Genomic DNA, 23600 nt, shown 5'->3' on the forward strand with positions numbered 1-23600 from the left:
AAAGAGAAAAAAATGTAACACACAAAGATTAGAAATGAAGCTTTGCTTGTCTTCTCCTCCAATGAAAAATCTCTCCAATGTGATAACCCTCACAAAAACTCAAATAAGGATTAGATTGCTCTAATACCATGAAATAATATTATCAAAAAGAAATGAGATGAAAGGAAATAGGATAATCCAAGAGATATGATTATGAGAATAGTTACCATAAACTCAAATCCAAAGAGATCTTTTCAAAACACAGGACAAGAGAAGAAAATATTTTTTGATATGGGAAATGAAAGAAAACCCCTTGTGAATTTTATGAATGAGGAAAATGCATAAAGAATGAGAGAGCGAGGAGAGAGAAATGGAATCATAGGCTCATTACAAGTAATACATAGTGAGTGTGTGTTGTAAAGAATGAGAGAGGAGCATCTCTTATTTAGAGGTGAGAAGAGTTGTCTAGTAACTCCCATGTGAATGATTGCCACACTCATAAGTGTGCATAACAAGTGTCATAATCCTCTTTAGAAGGAATAAACTATTTTCCCTAATAAAGGAATTACAAAACATACTTGTTCTCCTAGGATACCTTAGTTTATCCCACTTAATTAATAAAACCAAAGAGAGATTAATGATTCTAAAAAAATATATCCTTTTCAATGAGCCTACTATGTCATTTTATTATTTCTTGTGCATAAAACATGTTGGATTCTTCTGCTAGGCAAATATATTAAAGTGTATCATGTTTCATCCTTGACTTCTCATCCTCTACATAGCATTTACACATGATATCAATGTTTTCTACTGGAGAATTTATAAGTTTACTTTGAGATGTTAATTGGATGCTTTTATTTGCAAAGATCAAGGACACGTTGGAAAGCTATCACAACCAAACCAAAATTTTTATGTGCTCTTACTTGCCCCTATTCAAAGTGTTCAACAGAATGAAAGGTGGGCTTCTATTACCTCTTTTATTTTCTTAACCCAAGGCTTTTAATGATAATATCATCTATTTTGAACACTTATTTCTTATATGAAGGTGGGATTGATTTAATTAAACCATGTAAATCCTCAACCCCTTCAGTATATTGTGAATGCTTCTTTTTTGGCATCCATAAACAATGATTATCTTACTATTGCAAATGTCCTTATTTTTATTCTTGTCCAAACTACATTTCTAGAGAAGTAACATGCAACTTTGCAAGATTTTAGGTATATAACTGAATGTTTTATAATATTTTGCAACACTAGTCATGTTAAATTTCTTTTCTTAGTAAATGAGGGGTTTTAGCTAAAATTTACAATTTTTCTTTTAGATGGACTACATCTTAGGTAGAAATCCTAAAAAAATGATTTATGTTGTGAGGTATGAGAAGCATTACCCAAGGCAAGTGCATCGCCATGCAACATCTATCCCTAAAAATAATGTGAAGTACTCTTGGAAAGGAGAGTAAAAGTGTCAAGATAGCTCAAAGATCAATCAACATGTGATCATAGGGGCCATGGTTGCAAGGATTGATAAACTTGAACCTATTCATTATAGTTGTCATAACTACAATCAGACTAAACCCAAAATTGCAGGAAATGTTGGCTTTGTTGCAACCTTGGTTGCTTTATCAAGAGGTGACAATTTAAAATTTGATAAGAATGCAATTTTTTTGCATTTTCACTTGTTTTTATAACTTTAAGTTGGCACTTCTTAATAAAGTGACTAAGGCTCTAACAAAGCTAGTATTGCCTGTAATTACATGGGTTTGGTCAAATTGTAGTTATGAAGACTATCATGGAGATGATCATGTTTATTAGGTCTTCCAACCATGACCCCTATGATCACTTGTGGATTATGCTTTGAGTTGTCTCACCATTTTTACCCTCCTACATAGGAGCACTTTACATTATTTTTAGGGATAGATGTTGCATGATGATGCATAGTTGTATGCCTTGGCTAATGCTTCCCATACCCCAAAACATAAATTTTTTTTTGAAGATTTCAACCTAAGATGTAGTTCATTTGAAATAAAAAATGGAAGATTTAGCTAAAACCCCTCATTCATTAGGAAAGAAATTTTAACATGACTAGTGTTGCCTGATCTTGAAAAGTTGTGTAGTACTTCTTTAGAAAAGTAGTTTGGACTAAATTAATAAATAGGGATAGCTTTAGTCTTAAGATAATCACTATATATAGATGCCAAAAAAGAAGCATTCACAACATACGAAAAGGGTTGGGGATTTCCATAGTTTAATTGAACAAGCCACTTGCATATAAGAAATAAATTTTCAGGATAGATGAAATAATCATCACAAGTCTCAAGTTATAGAAGCTCACCTTTTGTTTTGTTGAACACTTTGAACAAGGGTGCAAGTAAGAGCACATAAAAATGTTGGTCTTCTTGAGATAGCTTGTCAACATGTCCTTGTACAAGTAGTCTGCACTTCAAAAAATCCTCAACCTCATGAATTGAACCTATCACAAGCGTGATCCATTTGTATAAAGTAAATATAGAGTAGAATTATACTTGATTAATTTTCTAATGTAGGGGAGCTCTCTGATATCTTCATACTTCTATTGGTACTCAACCACACTTCAACTCAACATGGTTATTGTAAATGCTTGAGGGAACAAAACTTGATTTGGTCTCTTGCATCATAATACTGCCCCATGAGCTCCTTGTGAAAATGAAAGATACCATAAGTAAGTAAAATATAAGAGAATAACACTCTTGTGAGAAAGAGTTCTCAAAATGTATAGAGTTTCTTGAAGTTCACATTAATAAAAAAGAAAAATTTATTTTATCTGTGGTATAATTTTTGACCCAATAGACTCATCCCTATCAAAGTTTATTGAGATTGTTTGACAATTTGGTAGTATTGGACGTCGTAGAATAGAAGAATGACCATCGTAAAAGGAAGATCCTAGCGGATTGTTTTGGTATCAACAAAATGTCATGTGAGAGGAATCAGCTTTGTGAGATGCATGGGAAGAGGGTGTGATAGATGGAGATGGTAATGGAGAGGCCATCCTATAGAAAAGAGAAGAGGGATTAATCAGCCCACAATCTGGCAACAAACATAAAACTTCCTTGTACAACTGAAGCAATCTGCATCATATGTCTAGGATAGTTGTTAGTGCCTATAGAACACCACTTTGGGATATGAATGTATGATCAACATTGTTTGTCTGGCCTCTTATTCCTTGCATTCTCACATGGACATAAGAGGAAAGCATTATTGTAGAGACTAGTACCAGTATTCCTACAACTATTGCATCACTTCATGCAAATTTGGTGTTGCTTCATCATCATTAATATTTAGATTCATTTTTATAATGACATGATTTGATGGCAGTGATTGAAACATTCCAAAATATTTCAGCATTGTGAGTTGAGTCACGTTGGGAAACTTTAAAAATATTGGATATTAGAAATGACAATCTGCAGTTTCATCAACACTTTTAAGTAACTTCATATTTTTGGTCATTTTTGGAAAAAGATTTTTTGAAAGAACATAATTTTTTTCTGGAAGAGAAACAACATGCTGAAATGGAAAGTTGTGAGAAATGATATTGAGGGAATGCAAGGTATAAAAAACTATTGACTTTTGGAGAAGAAAGGGTGTGGTATGTAGTTTGAATTAGAAAATAGAACAAGAATACAAAGCATAAAACAAAGAAAATGAAGAGGTAATTGATTTTGTCTATTAAAAAAAACATAAGAAATGTATATTTATACACAAACTACAACCAACTACTCTTCTATAAAAATGTAAACAAACTCTACATTTAGTTGTGACTAATTGATAACAAACTAAGCCTTATTGGCAACAAACTAGAATTGTTGATAGCAAATTAGTTCTTTATAGATTCCTATTAGAACTCAAACTATGAATCACTATTTGTTTATTTATTCCAACACTCCCCCTTAATCAGAAAGGGAATTAAGATGCACTCCTAACATATCTCTACATTTTACAAACTTTATTTTTCCCAATGTCTTAGTGAATACATCAACCATATTATCATTTGTGTTGTAGTATTGTAGCTCTATTTTTGGAGACTGAACTAAATTCTCTCTTACAAAATGATGTTGAATTTTAATGTGCTTTGATCTTGCATTATAAACTAGATTATTGGCTAGCTTGATTGTACTTTGATTGTCACAGTTGATTGGAGTAGGTCCATCTTCCTTTTGTCCCATATCTTCAAGAATTCTCCTTAGCAAAATTGCTTCACAGATAGCACTGCACAATGCTTTGTACTTGGCTTCAGTAGATGAAAGAAAAATAGTTGGTTGCTTCTTTTTGGTCCAGGAAACAACACATAATCCTATATTTTTGAAGTATTAGATAGCAGCCAAAAAGAACGAAGGGCTAACCCTAAGTAACAAAAAGGTTGAACAATTAATGGGAGGTAATCTCCCAGTTGTCTATCCTATGCCATCATTAATATATATATATATATATATATATATATATATATATATATATTTGTGTGTGTGTGTGTGCAGAACATGATTAACCATACTATCGTACCTTAGACTAATATCTATAATAGAGTGTAAAATGTATCAGTAGCTCCTAAACAAAATGTTGCTCTTAATCAACATAATCTGAAAAGCTAAGCCCCATGGGGTATCAAGTTCAACGTAATAAACATAAAACACTACACACAAAAAACACGAGAACCGGTACTAGTTTTCCTCTTCCTACCCTTGCTTGTCCTCCTTCTTGGGGAAGTAATGTCTTCCCCCCCCCACCCCCCCCACCACCCCCCCCCCCGCACTTCTAGCTAGGGTAGCCTCTTCGGTGTCATAGATATGAAAATGGCTGAGAGTGTTAGGATTAACCTTAGACAAAAATAAAATTTACATGCAAATATAACCAATATCAGAAAATAATAGATCACATAGAAGAGAACACAAGACACCAAGGTTTAACATGGTTCACCAAATCCCTAGGCTATGTCCACCAACAGCAAGTCCAATATCATTATTATCTAGTGATTACAATCCATAATCCCTTACAACTCAATACCACCATAAGAAGCTACAATATCACCATTACATTATGAAATCCCTAACCCTAAGCCTTTTTATACAAGCTTTTGCTACTTACAAAACTAGAGCTAGAATAAGTCGTCCAATAGGAAAAATAGTAGCTGACACCTTTTACAATATAAGGGCACTTTAAGCTTCAGGGGTGCTACCCCCAAAGACCCCTACAAGGGCATCACCCCTCAACCCCACCATGTACTGCAACAAGGAGTGCACCTTGGGCATTACCCTAAGACCCTGGAGGAGCATTGCCCCCAAAACCCTTGTATAAATAATATGGGGAAAAATCACACCGAATAAACCTTTGAGTCTAATTAGGCTCCACATCACAACAGAGAGTGTTGGGGGTAGACTAAGGTAATCTCTTCTTTCTCATGGGTTTGACATCATTGTTGGAAGACTTAGAGGTGGAATCTTTTTCTTTTTTCTTTTTTTTTTTGGGGGGGGGGGGGGGGCGAACTTGAATATATCTAACTGGAGGCACGTACTGGTTCTCCTACTGCTCTATGTAACCTTCTTAGTATTCAAGTCTAACTCTATGAGGCTAATTTTGACTTTCGAGCCATGGGTATTCTTTGAACTTCTTATGGCTAGGGCTAGGTCTAGGGTCCAAGGATACTTGGAGGGTCACAAAGGCTAGCGGGTTAACCAAAAGACGTGGATTTTGGCCTAGGTGTTGGATATACAACTTATTCATAAGCCCCTTACAGATAAAGTAGAAATTTTTACCCTCCTCATGTTTTCTCCTGGCGTTAAATATACAATCTTCCAGCAAATGCAATAATATAAACAAGAGGAAAATGTGGTCAAGATTCTTAAAGTGATTCAAAATAGGGAAGTGGTAATAATAGATTACCTGAAAGTGGTCCTCAAGGGTGATATACCACATAATCACATAGTAGATGGTGTCCCAAGACTTAGGGAGGGCTTTCTATGAAAATCCTCTATGCATTCGTATTGGTTCCTCCTTGAGTTTAAAAAAAAATCGCAAATTGGGCTCCTCATTAACTTTAGCCTTTCTTTGGCATTTCTTTCCTTCCATACTAAACTCTCTAGTCCTTGCAATGGTTTCCTTAGAGATTTCAAATTCCATGCCATGTATAGTTACCTTTCTATCCTTCCAAGTCTAGAAGAACTGCATCAAGACAATCTCATCATGCTTCCCCATACCCTCCATATATGGTAAGGGGTTGCCCTCCTTGAACTTCACTACTATGGATGTCATCCTCCATAGAAATTGATTTTATGCGATCACTAACACTCATGTCTTCACCCAAGTTGACAACCAAATATATAGCCTCTTTGTAGGTATGAAATAAAAAATAAGAAGCCTAAATGACAAAAATGAAAAGGCATTGCATAATCATCATAATTCCACAAAGTTTCCTGAAAGACAAAAATCCATCCTCCACAACACATGTGAATGATCTCTTTCCCTCCACAAATGGTCAATGCTAGCTATAGTTTGTGCAGGAATACATTAAGTTGTGATTATGATTATTAGTAGGTTGTTTTCTATCTCACTAAATTCCCCCTCTGCATCCTTTTATGGTAGTAATCAATGATCACGATAGTTGAAACATTAATGCATATCCTCATACAATATTTCCAAACAAGCCTTTTATGGATCATGTTGTCCTCACGCCCACATGGAAAAAAGATAGCTTGCTACTGATTTCGATTCATCATATGGAATTTTTGAAAGTATGCTCCCTTTTCATCACCACTTGCATTGATGATGGAAAAATTCTAACGTCCTCCCATTCCATTAATCCCCTGACACCATGGCCAAATTTGGCCAGCTCATCTGCCATGCCATTCACTTCCTGATATATGTGCACCACTTGGATCTCATGGCAATCTTCCAACATCCTTTAGATTTCCTCGATTATGAGTTTAATTGACCTGTTGCTCTATCCTTCTCCCTTAGCAGCATTAATGATAAGCATAGAATCCCCCTCAATGGCTAGCTTATTGATCCCTTGAGCTCTCACAATCCTTAGCCCCCACAGGAGTGCCATAGCTTTAGCTTCATTATTGGAGCCTCCTCCATAGTTACCAACATATTTGACCACCATATTTCTTGTACTATTATTGAGAATACCTCCCATTGTGGTGTTGCCCATCATGGTCAAACCATCAAAATTTAGTTTGAGCCAAGATGAAGGAGTAGGGAGCCATAGCATCTTCTTCCTAGCCAAGACTTTTGAATTGTTAAATTGTACCATGATTGATTCAACATTCCACATCAAAGCCTATTTCATGTCTAGACCACCCAGGAGATTTGGGGGGGGGGGGTGGGGTGGGGGTGGGGGTGGTGGTGGTTGGGGGCTTCCAATGCTAGGTCATGTTGCATTCTTTTATGAGCCTAATAACTTATTGGGCCAACCCCCCACTAGTATTGGCTTGTTCCCTGAAGCTCCTATTGTTCCTTTCCTTTTAGATATGCCAAGTAACATATGGGGGGATAATCAACCATAAGTTTATGAGATAAGGATGTACCGTCAACTCGTTCCAATAAATAAATTGTTTCAATTCATCTCCATAAACCATTGGACATCCCATAGGGCAAGAACTTTCCTCCACACAATTGTGGCAAAGGGGCAGTGGATATCAAGGATACGAATGAAACATAAGAGAATACAAGGACATATGTAAAATAGAGTACTTGTGAACATAATTTTGTAATAATCAATAGTACTTGTAAACCAATGAGGTGAGAAATCCCAAGATCTTGATAATAATAAGGTTATCCCAAACATTTAATCTAAGCAGGTCTTAAAAAATAGATGTACCAACTAATCATGAAATAAAGTAAATGAATGTATCATTACAATTGTGGCTAAAATATTGGCAACAACCTAGATGCAACATTAGATTATAATCAAATCAACATATATAATGAAGCAATATTTATAATCCGACTGATAAAGTGAATTTAGTGTTAAATAAATTTAAAAGATCAAAACCAAAATGTCTACAAATGCCATTATTGTGACCAAACCTTGATATGTCTCATTAAACACCAATAGTAATGGGAAGAAAAACAATGTTTCTAATTAAAATATTAAAAAATAACAAAGATACTCAAATTCACAAAGGTTACTAAAAATAGTAATGAGAATATATTTACATTAATTTCTATCCAAAATTAACATTAAATAAGTTTCAAAGAAAGAATTATTAAACGTTAATGAGATTGAAAACTACTATTAAAAAGTGAAATAATAAATGATAGAAAATATTTCAATTTGTATTTTAATAAGGGAATTTGAGATATGTTAAAATAGCTTGATTAAAAAAATCAAATAGATTAAGAAATTTGAAAAAGTAAATAATTTTTAGTCTTATAACTATTTAAAAAGTAAACAATATTTTTAAAAGGAAAATTTAAATTTCAAATCACTAATTTTAAAAAACAAAAAACAAAATTAAACATAAACCAAATTTATGAGATGGACTTTTCTAAATTAAAATAAAAAACAAGAGAAGAAAACTACATTAAAAAGAAAAATAGAAGCAAACTAAAAGTTTTATTTTTATTTTATTTTAAGAAGAAGTGATTATAAGCTTATCCTCCTATAAAAACAACTTAATATGCTTCACACATCACATCAAAAATCTGAAAAATCAATCAATGTTGTAAACTCAAATATAATGGACGGTAGTAATAATTTTTAAAAACATTGGAATGACTAAAAGTTGGATTACAAATTTCAATCAAGCAAATTCAAAAGTCAAAAGCATAGTGTTATTTTTTAAAGAATAAAATTAAATTTTTACTTAACAAAAAATAGATTTAGAATACAAGAATTGTATTTTAAGGATTGAAAAGAATGGATTAAATGAAAAGATGAAAATTCAAAAGAGGAAGAACTTCTACTAGAAGTGTAGAGATGAAAACAAGATAGAAATAAATATTGTGGAGATGTTACAATTACAATGAGTTAGTAGAGAAGATGCACTAATGACTACTTGGTCAAACTTCCCACGTGTCATTGGTGAGAATAGAAGACTAAAAGGAGTTCAAGAAAATATAATAATCACTATTATTATTTCAAGTTTGAAAATGAATAAATTAAGACTATTTTCACTTGATAATAATTTGTTATGACAAAGCAGAGGTCGCTAAAGGCAGAGATCATCCAACTTTCAAGCATTAGGAGATAGAGTTTCTAGAGAAGGATATACAAATGAGGCCCTACGAATCAGAAAAGTTTATGAGGTTGAACCAGCAATATAGATGAACTTATGACAAGGGGTTGAACATGTGGTTAAAAATAATGCGAGAAAATACCAACATACATGTTTGGACAAGAACACATAATCTCAGACTTAAGTTGTTCCCAAATTTTAAACTCAAGGCTCTGGAAATTTGTGTTGGAATAGAGGAGAAAGTCGTTAGGTAGCACATTTCAAGAATTTAAAAATAATAATTTTAGAAAGAATATTTTCAAAACAAATGTAGAAGATCCAATGAAAAAGCCTATATATACATAGATTAATGTTTCATATCAAAGCCCAAAACAAGGCTACCTAATAAATGACTACAAAAGTATTCAATTTATATTAAGTTGTAAATGAATAGAAATTTAGACTGACAACAAAAATAAATATAGTATTATAAATGTAGATATATGAATGCAATTTCTAGAAGAATGTTTTCAAAAATTTAAAATTTAGATCTTGTTAATAAATCTCAATAGATTAGTTCTTGTTAATAAATCTCAAGAGAATGAAATAAACTTCTTTTAAAAAAAAGTAGAACAATATTTCTCTTTGTTTTGGTCGCAAGCTTTCCAAAACAAAGAGAAAAAAATGCAACACACAAAGATTAGAAATGAAGCTTTTCTTCTCTTCTCCTCCAATAAAAAATATCTCCAATGTGATAACCCTCACAAAAACTCAAAGAAGGATTACATAGCTCTAATATCGTGAAAGAATATTATCAAAATGGAATGAAATGAAAAGAAATAAGATAATCCAATAGAGTTGGTTATACCATAAACTCAAATTCAAAGAGAGCTTTCCAAAGAGCAACACAAGAAAAGAAAATGATTTTTGAAATGGAAAGCAAAGAAAACCCCTTGTGAATTATATAAATGAAGAAAATGCATTAAGAATGTGTGTGTGTATGTGTGTGTGTGTGTGTGTGTGTGTGTGTGTGTGTGTGTGAGAGAGAGAGAGAGAGAGAGAGAGAGAGAGAGAGAGCAACTATTGCCACACTCGTAAGTGTGTGCATAGCAAGTGTCATAATCCTCTTTAGAATGAAAAAAATATTTTCCTTAATTAAGAAATTACAAAAAGGACTTGTCCTCACATGATACCTTGGCTTATCTCACTTAATATGTAACACCCCACCAAGGGATCCAAAAGAATTAACCTAAAACTTTACTAAGTTTGCCAAACAATTTTTTTTTTTAAACAAGAGAGATAAACCATTCATATCAAACACATAGTAGCGGAAGTAATAACATACAATCAACTATAAGCATACATAATAGGTTGCATTCCTTGAGGATCCTAAGACGTTGACTCACATTTAATCTAACTAGTACTAAGTCTAACAACTACCACATCCACATGAAAGAATAAATAGAAAGTCCAATGTCCATATTACACATTTGTTCCGAATGCCTCTTGGCAATTAAATTCGGAATGCTCAATCGTCCACTATACATGACACAGGGTACGAAAGGCTTAAAAGAATATACATGTGTAAAAATGAAGTACATCATCCTATTCTGATCCATGATGCAAGTGCAATAAAGTAAATGAAACTATTAACATACACATGATACATCCATCCATCAATAATGATATAACAACCATCGTAAAAGATATCCATCCAACATAAAACACAACTAATCAAAGTTTGTGGTTCCTCCCAACCGTCAATAGCATCATTAGACCATCGTGGGCCCTAGCCATCCCTCCGTGCATAACATCCCAAGTCACTGAAGAGATCATCGATATTATCATAGTAGGGATGTCACTCCTAAAACATACTACAACATATGCAGAAGAAAATCTAACATGCTACAACATACACATAAAGAAATATAAGGATACATGTTCACCATCATAATCCAAGAATAGAACAAAGATAGATGCCAACAAGGAATGCATCAGCCATGGTGTCTCAGACAGATCTCAAATATATATACCTCAGCTTCACACAAGAAGACTGGAAAGCAATAACAATTAGTAAATACAAACATCTCATAGAGCATACCATCACATTACCATGGTTGGGTTTAGAAAGATCGAGGTCAAATAATATCAACATGCCATCACATTCGCATAACTCTCAAGCCTTTAGTAGACGTCCTAACTGATCAACACTCTAGGACCACCCAAACCCCAAACATGGATAGCATAAAGAACAAGATACAAACACATATTTTAGTTTTCTTTCGCAATCACATGGTTAAGCCAAATATGAGGTTTCAATTTTCGTTTCAAGTATACTTCAAGAGTATAAGATTCTTCGTTAAATCTTCAAGTCAACCCTTTATCTTCTTCAAATAAAATGTAGAATTATCCCTCCATTATTTTAAAACAATTTTCTAAAATAGTCAAAAGATAATTATTTACTTATTTAATTCATTAAACTAATTCCCATTGACTTTTTATAAAATCATTCACATTATTCAAAACATTAGAATAATACTTATCAACTTTCAAATAATTAGTTTGCAAATTTCCTTAAAACACTTCAAGGATAAACATTTATTTAAAATAATCTTCATTGATTTTAAGTAAAATCAATCTCATTAATAATTCAATTATTTAATTCCACTAAACACTTATTAATATCTCTTTTCTTTTAATTTTCCCTCATTAAAAAATCCATTTACTTAAATTGACTAATAATTAATTACACTTCTTCCACTATTAACTAATCTTAATTAAATTAAATTAAATTAGATTAGTTAATAAATCATATAAAACTAATGCATAATAATAAGATTCTATTTTAATTCGAACCCAAACCCGAATCAATTTCCAAATCTTAATTCTACTAAGGGAAGATTGCAACAATATTTTTAATTCCCATAATTGGATGAAACAATATGCATGCCCGAATTTCAAATTACAAAATTGAAGATTCATTCATAGAGAATTATTCAGACACACATAATAGATACGATGAAGACAGGAAGAGAAAGAGTGTAATAAAATATGCGAAATAATCATGAGTGCCTACCTGGACACTGATGCTAATTCGCTGCGCCTCAGAAAATTGTAGAGAAGCTCCTCCTCTTAGAACCTTCTCCTTTTCGAAAATTCCTTCCTTCTCCAACATTCGCAATTCCTCCAAGAACCGAACCCCCCCAAGTGACTAGAAGTGTTTGTAGAAGCATATGAGAATGTCTATACACACTAGGAGAGCCTCTATATAAAGGCCTCTAAGATGCATCTAGAATGTGTCTAGAAAGAACTAAGAGATAAGCATGACAACTAAGCACATAACTTCCACAATAAGAAGATAAACATGATGAGGTGTCTAGAATGTTGTAGACACTATGTGCTCAAATAATATGCTAACTCCTATGTGTAGACAACACGTGCATAATTAGAGTGCAAACCCCTGTGTTGTCAACATGATAACTCACAAGAGTTCACATACTCCTATGTGAATAAATATTAAAATAATGCACATTAATTTATTTAATATTCACTTGACTCTTTTTAAAATTAATCTATTAATTTTAAATCTTATGCACTCACTTTATTAAATCCACTTGTTTTATCTTAATACATTTTAATCACATGCACGCATCATGCGATCTAGAATCTTTTAATAATTTTAGTATCTTTTCCACTCTTAAATTTATTTTTAAAACTTTAATTGATAAAATATTTATTAACTTAAATAATAATATTATTTAGCACTTATTAAAAATGACCTCTATAAATAATTATTGTCACGTTCCAAATTTAAACTTATAACTTTTATCTTCAAATTTATTTCTTTTTATTTAATTAATTTCCCATTTAATTAAATAAAATAAAATAATTAAAATTTCATAATAATTTTCCATTAAATTAAATCATTAATTAAATCTTTTAATTAAACTTAATTAATAGAAAAATACACCAAAGAATCATAAAATAAAATACAAAAACCCATCATAGCAAAACACATACAAAATCAAAGCAAAAGGGTTAATATCACAAATTACGTCATCCGACGTATTTGGAGGGTACTCATCTTAGATACTTGTCCTAATTTTCAATTAGGAAAAATCGCTGAAAGGGTTGGGATTTGGACTTGAGAATTTATCTCCCCTCTCTTACCATTGAGATAATGCGATAGGGTAGGCTCATCCTAGCAATTCAGGGAAGTCGATACCCAGTACCTGCAACTTGCATAAAATCCATGCATGTACAAGCACAATATATACTAAGCTAAATAGGAAATGGTAGGAAGTGGTGCATCATGTAGATCCCAACTAGCAGGTGACTACGACTCCCTTAACCACATCAGAAACGCCATACATAAGGAAAAAAAACACACACACCATACACATGCAAGTATGGGGTAAGTATCCATGAGAAAACACATATGATAATAAATCATCTAACTAATCATCATAAAAAACTATAAACATTGAAATAATCATCATACATACATGAACTATAAAGTACCAAATAATCTCATCATATAATAAACTAAATGTAAAACAATATTTGATAATCTCAAAACAATGCCACTATTAATCATCAACATAAAACTAGCCCTAAAAGAGTTTGACAACAATAACAAAGTACAAACTAGGGCAGGCACTACATAATAAATACAAAGAAAGTTATTAATTCTAACAAAAAATATCATTCTCAATGAACCTACCATGCCATTTTATGATTTCTTGTACATAAAACATGTTGGATTTTTCCGCTAGGAAAATATAGAAAAGTGTATCATGTTTCATCATTGGCTTTGCATCCTCTACATAGCATTTACACATGATACTGGAGAATCTATGAGCTTACTCTAAGATGTCAATTAGATGCTTTTATTTGCAAAGATATGTCTAAGTTTCTATTTCTTAGGGCACTATATTGAATTATAAATTTTCAATCATTGAATTCTACTCTATTTTTTCTCTACACAACTGGATCATGCTTGTATCATAAGGTTGAGGGTTTTCCTAATTCCGGGTTGTGTGTACAAGGACATGTTGGCAAGTTATCACAACTAGACCAACATTTTGATGTGCTCTTACTTTCTTGTGTCCAAAGAGTTCAACAAAATGAAAGGTGTGCTTCTATTACCTCTTTTATTTTATTAACCCAAGACTTTTGATGATAATATCATCTATTTTGAACACTTATTTCTTATATGAAGGTAGCCTTGATTCAATTAAACCATGGAAATCCTCAACCCCTTTAGTATGTTTTGAATTCTTCTTTTCCGGCATCCATATATAGTTATTATCTTACAACTTCATTTGTCCTTATTTTTATTATGGTCCAAACTACTTTTCTAGTGAAGTAATACACAACTTTGCAAGATTTCGAGTATAGAACTGAGTGTTTTATAATATTACAAAACACTAGTCATGTTAAATTTCTTTTCTTAGTGATGATAAAAGTTTTTATTTTTTTCTTTCAGATGGACTACATCTTAGGTAGAAATCCTCAAAAATGATTTATGTTATGAGTTATATGAAATATTACCCAAGGCATGTGCATCACCATGCAACATCTATCCCTAAAAATAATGTGAAGTACTCTTGCACAGGAGGGTACAAATGTTGAGATAGCTCAAAGCAGAGTCAACATGTGATTGTAGGGGCCATGGTTGCATGGATTGATAAACATGAACCTTTTCGTGATAGCAGTCATAACTACAATCAGACTGAACCCACAATCGTAGGCAATGTTGGCTTGTTGCAACCTTGGTTGCTTTATCAAGAGGTGACAAATTAAAAGTTGATAAGAATACCCTTTTTCCTCACTTCCACCTTTTTTAATCAACTTTAAGTTGTCACATCTTAATAAAGCAACCAAGGCTGCAACGAAGCTAGCATTGCCTATAATTACATGGGTTTGGTCAAATTGTAGTTATAAAAACTATCATGGAAATGATCATGTTTATTAGGCCTTGCAACCATGACCCATATGATCACATGTGGATTATGCTTTGAGTTGTCTCACCATTTGTACCCTCGTGCATAGGAGCACTTCACATTATTTTTAGGGATAGATATTGCATGGTGACACACATGCCTTGGATAATGCTTCCCATACCCCATAACATAACTCATTTTTTGAGGATTTCTACCTAAGATGTAGTTCATTTGAACGAAAAAATGAAAGCTTTAGCTAAAACCCCTCATTAACTAGGAAATACAATTTAACATGAATAGTGTTGCCTAATATTATAAAACACATGAGTATTATACATGAAATCTTGCAAAGTTATGTAGTGCTTTAGAAAAGTAGTTTGGACTACAATGAAACTAGGGATATCTATTGTATCAAGGTAATCACTCTATAAGATGCCAAAAAGAATTATTCATAACATACTAAAAAGGTTGAGGGTTTCCATGGTTTAATTGAATCCAACCACTTGCATATAAGAAATAATTTCTTAGAATAGATGAAATAATTATCACAAGTCTTTTGGTTAAAGAAGCTCACCTTTCATTCTGTTGAACACTTTGAACACAGGCAAGTAAGAGCGCATAAAAATGTTGGTCTAATTGTGATAGCTTGCCAACATGCCCTTGTACTAATAGTTTTCACTTCAAAAAATATTCAACCTCATTAGCAAAACCTATCACAAGCATGATCCATTCATATAAAGAAAATATAGAGTAGAATTACACTTGATTACTTTTTTGATGTAGGGGAGCTCTCCAATATTTCATACTTTTATCCATACTAAATGGCACTCTAGCTCAACATAGTTATGGTAAATGCTGGAGGGAACCAAAATTGATTTGGTCTCCTGTATCATAATACCCACCCATGAGCTCCTAAAGAAAATGAAAGATGCCATAAATAAAACATAAGAGAATAACACTCTTGCGAGGAAGAACTCTTCTCAAAATGAATAGAGTTTCTTGAAGTTTAGGTTAATATTAAAGAAGGCTAAAACACACTTGCTTTTCTCTATTTTATGATTTTTGAGCCAATAAGCTCACCCCTATTAGAGTTGTCACTGAATTGATTATTATGACAATTCGATAGTGTTGACATCGTAGAATAGAAAAATGACCATCATAAAAGAAAGATCCTTCCCGATTGTTTTGGTATCAACAAAATGCCACATGAAAGGAATCAACCATGTGAGACAGGTTGGAAAGGGGTGTGACTAACGAAGATGGTAATGGAGAGGCCATCCTACGGACAAGACAAGATGGATTGATCAGAAGCAATACGCATCGTGTGTCTAGGATAGTTGTTGGCACCTGTAAAACACCACTTTGGGATATGAATGTATGATAACCATTCTTTGTCTGGCCTCTTATTCCTTGCATTCTCAAACAAACATAAGGGCTCATTGGTTGCTAGAATACAATTTAGGAATGGGAATCTAAAACCCTTGATTTGGGATTCTAGAACTTGAAATGCAAATTACAATTTTTGGAATTTATTTTGGGACTGTTTGGTTCAAACTTTAAAATATTTTATATTCAAAATATTTTATTCCAAGCCTGTTTGGTTCAAGATATGAATATATGGTTCAAAAAATGAGTATAAAATTTATAGTGAGAAAAATTATTTGTATCTCTAATTTTTTCAAGGACCTATTCATGATGCTTTCAACTCTGCACATGCCAAAAATGTCAATATTAATTGCAAAATAAAAATTCAAGAATTTTTTTTTTGAAAAAAGATGAAAGAATTTAGATATGTGCGATACTAATTATTTTATTTAATTGAAACATATGAGCAAGTAATAGAAGAAAATTTTCCCACCATTTTAAAAAAAAAATTCAAAAATTTATGCAAAAAAAGGTAACCTCAAAGGGCATTCAGATGTCAAACCCAATTAAATTTTACTTTAGTTGAAATCCTCATTTTCAAAAAATGGGATTTAAAATGGGAATTAAAATGAGAATTCCAAATAACAAGTATTTTGAGGAATTTGGAATCCTTGTTTTGGGGGTCAAATAGGGATACCAAATTTTACTTTTTCCCAATTCCAATTCTAATTGTGTGGGCCCAAACAATAGATTAGATTTTTTTTAGAATTATGAATGCCAATTCCATTCTAGTTCTAGCTACCAAATGAGCCCTAAGAGAAAAGCATTATTGTGGAGATCAAGACCAGTATTCCTATAGCTATTCCATCAATTCATGCAAATTCGATGTTGCTTCACCATCATTAATATTTAGATTCTTTTTATAATGACATGATTTCATGGAAACATTCCAAAGAATTTCAGTAGTGTGGGTTGAATCACTTTGGGAAACTTTAAAAATATTGGAAATTGGAAATGTTGATCCGTAGTTTGATCAACACTTTTAGAAACTTCATATTTTTGGTGGTTTTCAAAAATATTTTTGGAAAGAATGTTTTTTTTTTTTGGAATAAAAACAACATGCTGAAATGAAAAGTTAAGAGCAATGATATTGAGGAAATGCAAGGTTAAAAAAATCGTAGAGTATTGGAGAAGAAAGGGTGTGGTATGTAGTTTCGTTTTGGGAAGATTTCTTGAAGGCAAGGGAGCAAGATTTTTTATAAGCAAAAGAAAGGTGCAAAAGGAGAGTTAAGAGAGGACATGAAATTAGGTATAGGCACACGTGTTGGGAAAAGGTGCATATTACATGCATCTTTTGTTAATGTTGAAAGAGGAGATTTTCTTAATGTTGAATAGGTAATTACTTTAATCAATATTAGTCTGAAACTTTTGGTGTCGTATTTGTCCCTGTAAAATAATTTCATAAAGTTGTTGTTATTATTATTATTATTATTATTATATATATAGTTAGTTAGTTAGTTAGTAAAGATTCAAAATATTAGACTTTTTAAATCAACTTCCCATTTCAATTTGTTATTAGTACTTACTGGTAGGCTAAGTACTATTGTGATATATTATTTAGAATTAATCACTTTAAATTTTCTTATAAACTAATATGTTATGCATTGCATAGATGCAACATTTTTAACTATTCAATTTTTAGAAAATATTTTTCTAAGATTTGATTGGGTGAATTCATTTAGCTCTTATATGGGACAAATTTGATAATTGTAAAACTAATACTTTAAAGTTTTTTTTATTAAGCTGAATGTATTAATGTTTAATATATTTTTATGTATGAATTCATTTAACTGCCAAACTTGATAATTGTAAATATATTTTTTTTAAAACTTTTTTTTATTAAATTTTTAAATTTTTATTTTATTATCCTTTTATAATATTTTTTTCCCCCTTCAATAAGAAATATTTAAAAATGATATTAATTATATAATATTATAATTTAAGAAATGCAATAGAACATATAGATCAATAATTATATTTATAAATAAAATAAAAATAAAAATAAAAATAATATTGTTATTGAAAAGTATAACTATATAACATTTTTAAATTAAAATATTTTATATACTATGATAAATTTATTAAATTAAAACTAAATTTATATTAAAACTAAAGGCAAGTACTAAGTCATTATCTGGCACTTGTTAGGATTTGGGACATATCTCTCTATTAGCTATCAAATTTTGAAATTCAAGAATAATTTTTTGTTACTTACTCTTAGAACAATCCTTGTCTTCTCCTACCAATGAAGAAAGTGTCGTATACCTAATCTTGGTCATCCTCCCAATAAAAAACAATATACATAGAGTATCTAATAAAACAAAACAATGTGTCTCAACCTTAATATAAATGAAGGAAATTAGCAAAATATTTTCATATATAAACATGTGACATTTTTTGAAGGGGTGAAATGCTGCCTTCTAGCTAAATACTAAAGATATGACAACTAAGTTTGATGATGTATCAAATGAAATGTCACTTTATTTTAAGAAAAATAAAAAAAATAATAGTTTTACTACTATTAGTATTGGTTTCACTTATCATTATAATTATCAATGATAAATTGGTAATATAGAAAATTGAAATAATTTAAGATATTTTTTTATTGAAAGTTAAAGTTTTCAATTTTTACAATAAGATAACTATTCCTTTTATGTAATAAAATAATGGTTAGAAAAATGGAATAGCATGCATAAATAATAGAGTGAATATATGATAATTTAATATTAATTTAATTTATTAAATTAAGGACAAATGGTGATATTTTTAGAATAATATGGTAATAGAAATATAGATAATTAATAATATATTCAATATATTCATTAAAAAAATAATAATAAAATATCTCATAATTATATACCAAATATAAAAATTAATAATATTATAGCCTCAACATCTTACTGAATAAATAGAAAATATTTAGAGGTCTAGCACATTTATTAAGTTTTGTACTATTGAAAATTTCACATTATTTATCATGGTTCCTCCTATTAATATCAAAATAGACAATGAAGCCACATGTTATGGAGATCATAAATAGAAAGATGGGGAGAAGATGGCCATAATGTGATAGGGCCAATTGTCTATTATTGATTTCAATATCCTATGTTGGGCACTTCATATATAAATTAGCAATTAGAAGAATCGTAAAATATATAATGACATATAAGGGGAGGTGGGGTCAGGATGAGTAAAATAAATAATAGAAATAGAAAAGAGAGATGACAAGGTGAAAATATAGGTAGAGATAAAATAGCGAGGGCAATACTAGGAGAGATGAAGTGTAGATAGGTGGTTTGGAATCACCTATTAAAGTAGGCGATAGTTGTGAAGGGATAAATAGAATGAAGAGATCAATATCTTTGGGGTGATAGATAGATCTAATAGATAAATAGATCTATAAAATCAAAGAGAAATTAGAGTAAAAAGAATAAAGATAGAGAGAGAGGTGACAAATAAAGAGAGGGGTAAGATAGAATATAGAATTTGAGTAAAAACTATTTGGTATTGACATAAATGTGATTCTACTATTGGCTATTGTCTTAGCCAAATATTATTTATTCAAAGTTCCTACCTATGAAAGGGGTGGTTTCATCTACCACTATCAAGTTTTTAATGTCAAATATCATTGCCAAGTAATAAAAATGGATCTAATATTTTTTTTAAATATTTTATTTTAGAGAACCTTTAATGACAAATATCTTGGAGGTCATAGATAGATCTAATAGATAAATAGATCTATAAGATCAAAGAGAAATTAGAGTAAAAGGAATAAAGAGGTGAAAGATAAAGAGATAGGATAGATAATTTGAGTAAAAACTATTTGGCATTGACATAATTGTGACTCTACAATTGACTATTGTCTTAGCCAAAAATTATTCATTCAAATTCCTCCCTATAAAATGAGATGTTTCCTCTACCCCTATCAAGTTTCTAATGTCAAATATCATTACCAAAGTAATAAAAATGGACCCAATTTTATTTTACATAGAACCTTTATTCCATGTTATTTAGAACATTATGAAAAATTAACAAATTGGAGAGATATAGATTATGACCAATATTCCAGCATATTTAGTATCTATAAAACTATCTTCAAAATCCTCTAAGAATTATAATGGACCACCAGGGAACCATAAGGATCCCTAATGTGTGTCAATAGTGCCTATCACTTTAAGTAACTGAAGACAACTATCGGCCACCATATTGTGGGTTATTACTATACAAAAATCTCAAGGGCTCACACTGCTGAAAGTGGATATTGATGTCATTAATAAACAGCCTTACTTTCACAACTATATCTAGTGTAAAATTAATAGATGGCCTTCACATTTGACCTGCTTTCGCTTTTGAAAGTTACTCCAAAATGAAAAGTAATCCATATACAATTATACAAAAATGGAAGAGACCATAGATCATATGACTCTTCAAACAAAATGTTACTATATTAAGTACAAAAAATAATACAAATAATATTTTTATGGATCATCTTGCTCGAACTGCAAACCTAAATTAGAACTAGCAATAAAATAAAAACTATACAAACAAATTATGACAAAGTATACAAGACTATTTGGCATAACCCTTGCACCCAATGCTACTTTTTAAAGTATTTCAATTTGATATTTAGTTTTTAAGACAATAAGTAAAAAAAAATTTGTCTTCTTAGAAAATAGAAAATAGAGAAATTTGTTTTGATCTATAGGAATATAAAATTTAGTCCAATTTAGAGTTATATCCAAAACCATATGCCTTCACAGATTGGAGAGTTTTTCGTTTTCCATTAAACTTCATCGATGATAACCATTTCAAACTGTGTACAGACGTGACAGTAGAACATTTAAATAGGTCTAAATTCTCCTAGTTTGCCACTCACCATCTTCTTAAAATTAACAGGTAGAGATTCTTCACTAATAGTGTTCTTGTCTGCGAAATCATGTGGGTATGATGTGGCTAGATCTCCATTGCCTTCTAATTTTCTTCATTTGTACAGCCTGACATTAAGATTATCAATTTTCCTCCAAAAGGAAATCCAGAAGGCAATTGTTTTGGGTTACCGAACATGTTGCAGCCTTTATGCCCTATTTTAATGTAAAACAGGGTAAGCATTACCAGTTTTCGTCCTAACTTTTCATTCTGTCAATAGGGTGCAAGCACATGCTGGGTGAGATGTTAGCAAGTGCTCAGATGGCACATCAGATGGTGTATTTTGTGAAGAACATTTCCTGTGTAACTCACAATCTGCTGTAATATAATTGCATTGTTCTTATGGATCTTGCAGTCACAAACGGACAGGCATTGTAAGTGCCCATGCTCAAAGAGTTCGAAAGAGGTGAGCCCCTCTATTACTCGCTCATGTTTTTACTGTGGGAAAGGAAGGAATATGCCATTAGTAACTATATTATGATACTGCATAACTCACTTGGAAGTGTATAAGGGACAGTTTAAACATCATTTATTAAGGTTTCATTCGTAAGGTAAAAGTGTTAAATAGTCAAAGTTGTGTTAAATAGTCAAACTTGCTTCCTTTTTGTTCTTGTGTGTGATTTTGAAGGATGGCCCTCCCATTGAACTCTGTACATCTGTAAACATTTGCTCACCTTTGTGCAAATCAATATATGCATGTGTATGTATTTCAATGTTTATACCATAGTTATGCACATCTTTGAAGAGTATCACTTTTATTTGTAAAACTTAATTAATAAGAAGCATGTGGTTCAACTTTACTCTTTCCTTTCATGATAACCAAGATTTCCTTTGCATTTAATTCTCATAGTAGAATTTTGGAAGTATAGTAGAGCAGACTAGGTCAAATATTAAAAAGTTAGGAGTCCCAAGTTAGGATGGTTAAAACAAATCTGGCTGGTTCACACCGGGAAACATGGCTAATCTCTACAGAAACTCAAGTGGCAAGTCAGCAGTGGTCACTAATCAGTCTTGAAACTCAAGAGTCTAAAAGGCACTCAATGAAACAAGTTTTAGGGAAAAAAGGAAAAAAATGGTCAGAATTGCCATCATATTCTGTCCCTCCTCACAATCCCTTCATTATAACCTCTTACCCTTCGTTATAACCTCTTATTTTCTTCCTTGAAGGTGGTTTTGGGCATTTTTATGACTTCAATTATTTCTTACAGTCATCTCAGTGAGTTTCTACAGTTTACTTATAAATGAGAGTTTCTGCAGTTTATTTTGAAATGAAAGTTTCCCTAGTTTATCATAAAAATGACTTTTGTCATTTTTGTTTTGGTCCAAATTGATTGGAGAACCGACACCCTTTCCTAACGGCTTAACAAGTAAACACAGACAGTCTTAAATATTACACACTAAAGAAGAAATTAACCTCAGCAAAATAAATCAACTTTAATTATTTAACACTTTAAAGAATCAGCCCAAAAAAAAAAATTTCCTACCACACAACAATGGTACATATGAATCTGTGAGATAAAAAAACTTTACTCACAAGCAACGGACACTTCATATTATAGGGAAATTAACCCCTCCCTAACGATTACAAGGCAAGGCCTAGTTATCTCCTCTCTGCGGATCCACCGAAAGTGTTCCATTTATCATAGCGTAATGGACGCATAAAAATTTGTATGCTAAACAAAATTATTCAAACACGTACCCCTATATGCACAGTTGCACAAAAACGATACATGTATACACAAAAAACACATATATAGTTTCCCTAGCAGCATGTAATTGACATGAGTAGCCGCATCTCTTCTCAGTTATCATGATTTACAGCAGAGCGCAAAATACTAAATTTGTAATATAAGACCCCGTTATCGTTTAATACAAAATATCAAAATATATATAGCATTTGGGTTAATCCACAAAAAGAATACCTCAAACATATATTCAGGGTGTTTGGTAGGCAAATCCTGTAAGGCTACCCGATCTGCGGTGTGCTCTGCATCTTTCTTATGCGTATGAAACCTCCGGTGGATTCGAACTTCGACCCATTGACAGATGAAAAAAACCCACGAAACAAAATTCTCGAAACCATCTTATGATCGGAGGCATGTAATGGGCTGTCAGACGCCATTACAAACCCTCAGAG

The 23600-nt window shown here is 31.7% G+C and overlaps 1 pseudogene; it reads left to right on the top strand.

The window, feature by feature from the left end:
- LOC149568550 (endoglucanase 25-like) overlaps nt 1–23600 on the top strand; it is a 136049-nt pseudogene that overhangs the window by 97359 nt on the left and 15090 nt on the right.

Source organism: Cupressus sempervirens, chromosome 3, assembly GCF_028749045.1.
Source record: "Cupressus sempervirens isolate cs-2001-9-10 chromosome 3, ASM2874904v1, whole genome shotgun sequence".
Lineage (NCBI taxonomy): Eukaryota > Viridiplantae > Streptophyta > Pinopsida > Cupressales > Cupressaceae > Cupressus > Cupressus sempervirens.